The sequence below is a fragment of the Zosterops lateralis genome, assembly GCF_965231275.1.
Source record: "Zosterops lateralis genome assembly, chromosome: 3".
Taxonomy (NCBI): domain Eukaryota; kingdom Metazoa; phylum Chordata; class Aves; order Passeriformes; family Zosteropidae; genus Zosterops; species Zosterops lateralis.
The window spans coordinates 21,582,909-21,594,332 of NC_139764.1; positions in this window are offsets into that span (position 1 = coordinate 21,582,909).

Sequence of the window (11,424 nt, forward strand, 5' to 3'; positions counted from 1 at the left end):
AAAATTCAAAGAAAAGGTTTCTGACTGCACTATTTCAACCACAGGGGATTTTCTCAGCCTCATAAGAGGTCAGGAGCTTAAATCTTTTGCTTGCTCCAGCCATCCAGTCTGCTGTAAAGGACTGGAATGAGAATAATTTGTATTTTCAGCACACAGCAGTGCTTTCCAGCTTACTACTGTGTTCAAGGAAACCTCTAGAAAGAGTACAGAATTCTGAGTTAGCAGCTCATGCTGTAGAAAGAAAACCTTGAAATGCCTGATCATGAGAAATGTACACATCTGCCATGACTTTTCCTGATGACAATCTTTTGTTATGATACTCATCATGGGAACTCAAACACAGATAGATGTGTTAATTGGGTTTCAGACTTATCAATTCTTACACTTACTTTTTGAAAATCAAATTGTTAAAGTGATGCATATGGAGAAAAAAAATCAGGCTGCTATTAAAGAACTCAAAGAAACTTTTATTTACATCTTGCCCATTTGCAGAATGATTCTTTGGCCATGAAGGTTTGTGTGTATGATGACTTGACAGAAATTTGCTACAGTTCACTCAAGACACATGTGAAGACGAAACATTGCCTAACTATGATTAACAACTCAAATGCAAAGATTAATAGGATTTACTTTGTTATGGTTTGGTTTGGTTGGGGTTTTTTTCCATAGGTTCTATGCACAGGTCAGAATTAGCAGTCCTAATTATATGATATAATCTTTTGTACCTCCAACAGTTGGTTTTTTTTTTTTGCCATTTGACAGCTGTAGCCCACAAGATGGTGGAAAATACTTCTGGCAGGAATGCTGAAATTAGGCATTCAGAAAAATTGGACTTTGCAACTGGTTCTTCTAAATAATACTTGCATATTCTGAATTGTACATAGGCTGCTCGATAACAACATGGCTAAGTTAGACAGAATAAAAACCTCTCTATCTTCAGGTTATGGGGTCCATTGTGACTGCAGGTGGCCCAGTGGTGTTTGAGAATGGCAGAAAGGGAGTTTTCTCAGGTCTGTGCAGTGTGGGGCAGCTCTGGCAGCACCTGAGAACACCCTTGACAGAAGGCTTGTCCCAAACCTGGGCTACTCAGCAGCAAAAAGGACAAGAGAGCTCCTGATGCCAAGCCATCCATGCCTTGGTCCCTCCTTTTGTGCTCACAACCATCTGGCAGGAGGCTGCCTACTGGTGTGCTCTGGCTTTGGAAATAGCATCACTCCTCCAGAAGAGGATGGTTTTAGCACTTCTGGGAAACATAAAGCTGACTGTCTTCATAAACTGTGCCCCAAATTTGACAGGTTACCTATTGAGCTCTATGCCAAATGACTGGATGGCAGATATTGGATCTACATGAAAATTACTGATATTTTCCTGTTTCCTGTGCTTTCCCCTCACTGTGATTAATAATTGCAGTGAAGGAAATGTCACAGTCACACGAGAACAACTCAGGCAACCAAACACACTGGGTTTAGTCCTTTGATTTCTTAAGCTCAGACTCACATGTTATCAAAAGCTTTTTTGCCAGATCTGAATTTAATGTCATGACATTTTAAGGTTATATCATTGAGCTCCAGAGACAGCTCTCCTGGCTTTCTGCTCAGCCTCCCTTTCAGGCTGTGATAAATGCTGATTACAGTCTCTTGTGTCTCAGGGGTTCATTCCTTCCTAATTATATCCAGAGAAACCATCTGGATTCCAGCTCCCTTCAAGTCATCAATATGTTAGCCAGGGTCAATGCTGTGTTGGGCAAAAGGGTGTCAAGGTTTGTGTTTGTATAAAGAGTTCCAAGACCTCCCTCTAATTTATTGTGTCTTTATGGCATTTGGTATCACCTAAATACAGAATGAATATATGAAATATGAGAAATAGTATTATGAAGAGTGATACTTGAAGAAAATTATTACTAATAGCTGGAGTTCTTCAAGATACACTGCATTCCTACTTAGAATACTTTTGAGAAATTAAGATATTTTTAAAATTATAGGTCAATGTGTTTCTATCTGAAGAACAGATCATACAATCTTCTAAGGCCCCTTCCACCTACTACAGTTTTTGAGAATGGTTATACCCTTCCTGTCTGTGATTATGGTATTAAAATTACTCATTTCCAAGTCTGGGACATACTTGATTTAATGGTTCAATAGCTCCCTTTTTCTTTTTTTCATCTATTCAAATACTGTGTCTAAAATTGAGAAAATTTATTATAAAGTATGTTATAAAACTTACTTCTAGTAAAACTAGAAAGTTAGAAGGAAACAAGTATTACTTCAGCAAATATGTTAATGGACTTTGTCTGACTCCAACAGCAAACTTTTATAGACAATAACGAAGCAAAGCTGAAAAGGTCTGTTTGTGACTGAAATATCACATGTACTAAATTTAAAGCTTGAATTCTCTTGTCAGAAAAAGCTTTTTAAAAGTAAATGAAATCCTTCTGCTGGGTTTCCTGCTTGACAAGTGGATTTTTAAATTAAAATCCTGAAACTGTTAAAAAGCAGGATTTTTGATTTTGACAGAGGCAAATATGACATCTTCATTTTATGATGTGTGTCATGTCTCTTAAGTCATGACATTCAATTAAAAACAGCATTAGAAAAAAATGGTTTTCTGTAAAAGAAGCATACTAAAGGCATTCTACGCTCTGCAAGACTGTGGGTTTCTGTACATTCTTCAAGCTAGCAAAGAAGTGATTGGTGTAACAGTAGTTTTTAGTAAAAAAGAGTTATTTATAATTTACTTGTAATACCAATAAGACTGTTAAGTTATAGACAGATGCTGCTATGAGTTTTGTGTCTATCACACATATTTGTGATATGTGTGTGTATTTTTAACAATAAGTTATTCTTTTAAAGGTAAAGGGCAGACAAAACACTGAAACTGTAAGAGTTATCAAAATGTTACTCTCAAGTAAATTTCTGACTTAATGGGATTTTCAGGTTTTTGTGCTTTCCCATTTTGTTCTGACAAATACACGTAGGGGTTTTTTAAAACTTAATAATCTCTTCTTCCACCACAATTTTACACTTGCAGATTTCTGGCATTACATTGCTGGGTTGAACAAAACTATCACCAAATTCATGAAGAAAAAAAGACAAAACTGTCATCCCAGAAATAGCACTGGACAACACAGTCACTCAAGGACATATTTCAGTGTTGCAGCTCTTGTCCTCCTTTTTCTTTACTGTGTAATGATGCAGCAATTTTATTGTTTACCCCCTATAAAAAACAACCAATATACCCTGAGGGACAATTTAATGACTAAATCTAGTCTTGTTCCAGTTTTTTCTTCCATTTACTGGTTGAAACCCCAGAGTAAATGTTAATGCAGTGACTTTGAGTAACTGGTGTCTGTTTACTTGTATTTGTTCATTTTTTTTTTAATCTTTAACAATGAGAATTTACTTTAAAGCATAGCTTTACATATCTTTTTACACAGACTGTACATATATTCAAAAATACAATGAAAAATATTCAGCCTTTTCCACTAACAGCATCAAATAGTGAAGGATGGGAGCCCTTCAGTGTTAAAAGCGCCACAGGATTTTTACACAGGCTTAACAGTTTATTTCAATGAAGTCTGGAAAGTGATAAAACTTTTTATATAACCACATAAAAAAACCTCCAAACAAACACCCCCCCAAACCTGCAGACATTTCTGTGTCTCAGAAGGAGATTGTGAAGGCCCTGATGGGGGTGTTGGACAGACTAACAAGCAGTATACATTTCAATGGCATCTGGTAATTTCAGTGGAGTCAATCTAGTTTTCGTTCAAGACTCACCTTCTAGGTAGCCTTGCTATCTAAAGGTTGCAAAGTGTGCTGGGAGATAACAGAGGTGAAGTCCAGATGTAGCCAAAGGATTTTATTTAAGGCCCTAAGCCACATATGGAGGCTCAAGAACATCACTGGAGCTCCTGGATCTCTGCTTATGTTTTCTAGTGAATGACAACTTTACAGAAGTCTCAGAATTGGATTCTGCATTCAGAAAACTGATCCTGTTTGACCTGAAGGCTAATTGATATCATAACTCCTGGGTTCCATGCATTCTGAATTAGCATGACTGCAAAATTATTTACCCTCCTAACACTGATTTAATGTTTCATACTCCATTTGGCTTCTAATATTCCAAAAATACCAGCCAATTACTATATATTTTTATAAAACTATGTAAAATGTACTGAAAAGTTGTAATGCATGTTAGTTTATTGCAGTGAAATATTTGAAGATTATTGACTTATTTTTTCCTGTTTTATTAATTCAGGAGGGAAAAAAAAAAATCTGGAAAAGTGTCCTGATGAGTTACATAACCTATCAGGAAAGCTTCATATCTATTTGTATTTACTTTGGCAACTACAGGTGTTTTGGGAGCAGAGGACAAGTATGAAGATGATTTTCTGCTTGGCATAAACACTCTGTAAGAACCGATGGCCAAAAAAACCCACCAAGGTTTTATTGAAACTTTTAGTTTCAATAATATTGTGCATTACATATTTGAAGAACTATCCCTTCATATTTTTATATATGAAACATACTACATGTCACTCATCACTATTATTGTGTTTCTGCTATGCTATTCATTCCAAGATGAAAACTCTTCAATTAATATGCACAATTGGTTCTTAAAGCCTTCTATCTGAATATGGTTTTGTACATTTAAGGAGAAAATCCAATATGTAATTCTCTATTTTCAAATCCAGTGTCAGATCATCTTCCACAAACCACATCTGTCATTATAAGGATTAGACACAGTCATATTCAAATTAACAGCATGATTAAGAATAGGTAGAGAATTGGGTTATGTCAGCTATGGTCTCTACTTTGATGGGTATTTTTTTATACCTGATGAACATCCGTCACAAAGCAGTAGATTATTAAATTCTAAGAACTTTTCTCTAACTTGCACTTAACAAGTCATGTAGTCCAATATGTCCAAATAAAATACTGGGGCTAGAAGCTGTGAAACACACTTGGAGTCTAAATCAGATTTTCAATGAGAATTACAGCTTTTGCTTTCACATTTGCATCTAGACTTGTATGCAAAATCATGGGGTTATAAATCACTTCACAGCTTTGGGTCTGAAAACCAAAAATTATCAGCGTATCAGTGTCAAAGTACTGTAATGGCACTAGTGGTCAAAGTTAGCTAAAAGGCTAAAGCAGAAATCATCTGTATTCGGCTTGTACCTCATCATAAGCAGCTGGTACAGCAGCCCTCCTGTTAGAGGGCAAAAATGAAGAAAGACACAGACTTCTTGTTTATCACAGCACAAAAAGGGTCCTGGTTTGTTCTTCTTTACAGCTCAGCCATCCAGACTCCAACCATTCACTGACTCTGCTGCAGCAGCTCCTGCTGTAGGTTTCCCTTGCAGCCTCTGACAGCTGGTTATTTCCTGCTCAACTCTGACTGCAGGGATCAGTTTGCAGACTCTGCAGCTTTTACCTGGCCAGACTGTGACTGCAGGTTCCAACACCAGGCTCTGACTGCACACCCAGACTGACCTCACAGCAGGGATTCTCCCTCCCCAGGATCCTTCTTCATGATCCTCTTGCTCCCTCTTCCTCAAGGTTCCTCCTCCATGATTCCCCTCACCATCTGACCCACTCCCTTTTATCACACTTACCTTTATTGGATGTAGCTGTGACTCATCAGGGACAAAGCTGAATTGGATAATTAAAACAGCTCTTACTTATCAGGGATAAGGGCACCCATACTCTCTTCTCCTACAAGCAGCTTTTCATATTTATTCATGTGAGCCCTCAGAGCCTCTTGGACACCTGTGTCTTGGAGAAATCCAGGGTTAGCTGGGAGCTTTACTCAGGCCCTTCTCCTGCCTCTCTCTGTGACATGAAAGAGAGCAAAGGCATGAAGGCTCTTTCTTTGAGCTGACCATAAGACAGACAAATCAACAGTGTTCTGACCTTGAATTCCAAAGGCCTCTGGAAGCCTCTGCCAGATCTTCTGCCTTTGTCCAACACTACAGGAAAAATAGCAGAAACAATGGCTTTTTGGGGTTTCTGAGTTCTGTTTCCCTATTTATCAGCAGACGTTAAATAAATATGAGAATAAATAAATATGATGGGTTGCCATGGACCAACTCTTACCTACACACATAAACCCACAATTTTTTAATGTGAGATTTGGGATCACTAAAATTTCACTCTGCAGCCACCTGATCCTACAGTATCTTATATTTTATCACAGAATGGTGTATCAGCTGGAAATCTTAAAAAATATTGTGTTATTGTCTGCTAAGATAAATTAATGTAGGTAACAATGCAAATGGTAGTGAAAGTGGTTATTTAAAATCTCATTTTTCCTACTTAGCTGTAATTTTGGTAAGGAATGCATTGAAAATGTTTTCTGCTAAAAGCAGTGATAAAAATCCTTGTCATTTGGGAAATGTTAAAAGAATTGAAACAGAGTTGAGAAAACAGGTTTTAATATCTAGATTTTTTTGCCAGTTAGGCCAATGGTGGTGGTGGGATGTTACAGATAATAATAAAATAATAAAGGAAGTAAGAGTGGTGATTTATCACCTCTATTTTAACTTTTAACTTTGCACATGGCACAGAAGTCAGCATGTAGCTGCCTGAATGAATGTTTTGACAAGTGAAGTTGTTACATAACATCATTAGTTGACTTCAACTTTGGACCTCATGACCAATCTTCATCAGTCTTTTTGAGAGCAATTATATTTCCTAGAGAAGAAAAAAAAAATCAAATCCCTGATAACTGATTTTCTTTACACTGGTGTTTTTTTTGTTTTGTTTTTTTTTTTTTTTTTTTTTTTTTTTTTCCCCCAGGCTGTAATAACTCTCAGGACTCTTCCAAGCACCTTACATGTGTTCGTATTCCAAGTGAGTCACAAAATTAATTTGTCTGTGATTTCTTCCAAACCCCTGAGAATCCACTGCAGGAGCTTGCTGTCATATACTGACTATCAGCCTTGATTTATCTTTTTATAGCAGCAAGACAAAATCCTTTAAAGGCATTCCTTATCTTTTAGTGTCAGATGCTGGGATGTGCTAAGATTTACATATTTCATTAAAGAGAATTTCTTCCTGGTATAAGTGGCTTGTGCAAACACATTACAAGATCATTAAAAGGAGCCCTGTGCACCAGTCAAGGCTCATTCAGAAGAGCACAGGCAAAAATGGGACTGATACTTTTTTTAGTGGAGTGTTCCTGCAGACGGAAACTGCAAAGAAGCCATTTGAAACTCCACTTATTAGTTAATTTGCAATGTGCTCCCACTGAGCTTTAGCAAGCCAAACCTGAATTCACAGTGATCAGGACTAGTTTTACTGTTACCCAGTGCCTTGGTCCTGTCTGGGTGCTGGCTTGTCCTCAGTGTTAAACCACTCTGTCTCCCTTTGGTGATTTAAAATGCCATAGAACACCTGGAAAGAAGCCCAGAAGTGTAGTTTTAGAAGTGCAGTTAGATGACCACACTGGGAGTTTTGGGGTGCTCGGGGAGATCCTTTCACTTCCTGAGTTCTCTTTGGGCAACTTGAAATTGGGGCAGTTTTTCATTAGCATTAGCCAGGGTTCATCTCCAGCCACATCGCTCAGAACCTGCCTGAAGATGGAAAGAGACATCTCTGATCTGACCACAGTGAGATCCCCTGGGGGAATCCTCAGCCAAGGCAAACTGGTTTAGGATCTCATCTCAGGAAATGCAAATTCCCTTCTTCTGGCCAGCATGGGGAAGCCCTTCATTCTTACTTCACTTGCCAGTGTTCTCTTTCAAAACAGCAACAAAAATCCATTCTCTTGCCGATCTGCTCATTTGGGGTAAGATTATTCTCAGGATTCATCCTCAGTTTCTCCCTGTGGTGGACTCTGAATTTCACCTTAGTCAGGAATGAATTTGTTGTTGATTTTTCCTGGACAATTCCAGCTTAATTTAATTTCCTCAACTCCATACACACATTATAATTCTGTTTAGGAAGTAAAAATCTTTCAGCAGGAACCAATGCTGCTCTTTCCACAGAAGAGATATTTGGATGTACACATGTATATGAACAACACATCCTCATCATCCAGGTACTGACAGCAATTGTCCTCATCCTTATGTCCATTTTCTGTAAAATATGAGCATTTTGGTTATCCTTTTTTTATTCTGGATTACAAAATCTTGTAGATTTTGACGTTGTTATTAAATGTGTATTGTCCCAGCAGGATGAGGCCTGCAACTACTGAAGTTATCCAAACCCAGTGACAAACAGGTATCCTGCCAGACTGAAGAGAGACCAGTTTATTTTTCATGGCCATAAATCACATGCCTGACCTGTGCTGATACTTCTCTGATGCAGGAGGAAGGCTGCAGGACACTCCCTGGCACAGCAGCTGAGAAGAAGCCAATTGCACAAATCAGGTGTGAAGCACAAAGACCTTCATGAGAAAAGGCAGGCTGAGAGAACCAGGCAGATCTAAGAGTTCAGCATCTATTTCACAGGTTCTCTGCCTGTTGCTATTTTAATCCATTACTACTTAGAAGCTGGTTTTGTGGATGGGATTTTTTTTTAATGGTGTTTTCTTATTTTCTCACTTATTTCACTTAGAAGAAGCTGTGAAAATCATGTATTTCTGCAACAGCACACACAGGCACAACACACATCTAATTTGATGGAAGAAATTTCAGGCAAGCATATTCATGGAGGAGCTTATGAATCAACCCCACACCGAATATTCTGTAGTTTCTCAAAATAGAAATGTATTATGGAGAGACCTGATGCAGTCTTAAACACAGTATAGAAAATGCCACACTGCTGTGTTTCAGTAAATCATGTTATCCATAGCATAATTATAATTTCAGTATTAATGAGGAACCTTCATAATGTCACGAGGAAATACTTTTTTTGTTTCATCTGGTTCCATTTGTTAAATGGCATAAAGCAACACCAGGTACATTTAATAAAATTATTATAATGGAATAGATTGGATTTTTGTATTACTTCTCCTTTTTTTCCCCCCAATTACATCTCTGAATACGGACGTGTTATCAGAAATACTCATGAATGCAACAGAATATGTACTTTACACATATATCAGCTATTGGGGCCATGTAGATAAATGAGGATTCCACATTACAGTTATATATAGGTGATAATTTCAGACAGAGGATGTTTGGTTAGGAGATTTTTACAGCTCAGATAATGGCTCATTATAGGCAAAAATTGCTGTAAATTGTCTGGACCATGAAATACCAATTGGAGAACTGCAGCCAAAAAGTGTAAGGACTTCATAAGGCACAGCTAATGTGGCTCAAATGATATAACCAGGCCCTTTCTTCCAAAGTTAATGAGGTTTGCAGTAAACTACAGCTTAGATAGCTGATGAAAATTAAGAGGATGATGAGAAATTTTTGTTTTCTAGTGCTCTGTAAAATACCAACTTCATCAAAGGAACTGAGCACATAAAAACATGAGGTTAAGGGAGGTAAGGACTGAGATTGGAAATGTGTGAGTTTTCTATTAAAGTAAAAATGAAAATTGTAAATTTTGTCTTGATTTTTAAGAAAAATACCTGTATTTCTTTAGGTCAGTGTAGGAACATACCTTATAACATTGTTTTTACCTGTTTATAGGAATGTCTTCACCTCATTATAACAATGTTTTTACCTGAGATTCACAGGTGTAAGATCAGCATTTTTGTCCAAAGCTCAGGAGACATTAAAGTTGCTTTTTTTACCTCCTTAACTGGAAGGCAGCAAACCCACCACAGAATCCTTGCAAGTTTAAGGAATGCCCTGTGGGAACTGTACAACAAATTTTTCTCTTGTTTCATTTTGATTTTGTTTAATTTAGGAAGGGGGTGCAAGGGGGGGAAGTGTCACAACTGATCAGTTGGGCTGTGATTATTTGTGGTAAATTCTCATCAGGCTGAACAAAACCACCAGGCCATGGGTCAGGAGCTCTGGTTCTTTACTGTGTAGTCATTCAACTGCAGCAGCCAACCCACCACTGAGACTGAAAAAGCATTGCTAAAGAGCCCCTAAATTTATACCATAGACTTCAACCTGTGGTGGCTAACAAGCCTTTAATTTTGTACTGTACACTTCCGTAAGCTCTCAGCTCCTCACAGGAAACTTCTCAAAGGTTTATTTTGGTGAGAATTGAGAATTCTCAGCCTGGCTAGGTTCCATTCCCTGCAGGCTGTGATAAGCAGATATAAACACATGCAGAATTTGCTGTATGATTCCAGTGTTCTCCTTTTGTCTGCAGGAGCAGTTTGCTTTCAGAGTCTTGACAAGATTATAAAATTACATGTAGAAAAGAGCATGAAATAGTTCTGCTTTGGTTTTTTTACATCATCATTTGAGCAGCTTTGCATGAGCATCATCTGCCTTGCCAGTAGAAAGGCTTTTCCATTAATAGTTATAATATGAGGGGTTTTTTGAAGCTGTACTGCCAAAAGCAAATGGTTTGAATTTGGATGGCTTTGAGTTCAACATTTTTCCCTTCCTCTGGGTGTTAATTTCCACTTATATTCCTCAGGATCTACCATTTATTACAGCTTTTTTCACAGGAATTCACTTCATCTAATTTTAAGCTTTAGGTGGATCCTCTGTCTGGTCAGTTTATTAACTGTTTCTGCAGTTAGAAATACAGGAGCAAGAAGAGCCTAAGTCAGGCTGACTAAACCTAGTGAAACCCTGCTCCAGCAGGGAATAAAGGCAGCACAAGGAAGCTCAGAAGCTCCTGGGAAGCTTGTCCTAGAGGAAGGGCAGAAAAGCTTGTGGTGGGCACAGTCCAGGTCAATTCAAATTGCATTTCACAGATCCCCCAGGAGGGCACTGTCCCCCGGTTTTATGCATTACCATCTTTCCCCTCCAGCCAAGGGTCAGGAGGGAACTGAAGAGCACAAGGACACAGGGAACTGCTGCTCTCTTCCAACCCTTCCCGCAGAGGGCAGGGAAACCGATGGTTGCAGTGGGAATATGTGTTCTTCCCCCAGCAAAGCAGGTGCTGTTCCCTGGGAACACAGAACTGAGAGCGTGCAGCAACAAGTGAATAACCTGCTCCACCCAGCGTCTGCAGATTGAGATGCAGCGCCAGGGGAGACAGGAAAAGGATTTGCTCTAATCCCTGGCCCTGGCATTCCCTATCCATACTCAGAGGGCAGGGGAACCTGGAAACATTTGGCTGCAGCACCAGATCGTGTTCTGGGGAGGAAGATGGATGGCATGTGGACATGATGGAAATATGACAATCACAGACTCCCTCTCTCTCTCACGAAAAAAAAGAAAGCACCAGTCCAGTTTGGCCAGCTTCCAATTTTTCCTTCAAAAAAAGCTTTCCCCACTCTCACGGTGGGACACAAAGTGTTTCTCCTGACATTCAGTAACCCTGTTATTGCTGACATCCCCGTATATAAAAAGGGAGAGACGATGTTTGAAAAACACTTGTTAAAAGGTTTGCTGGT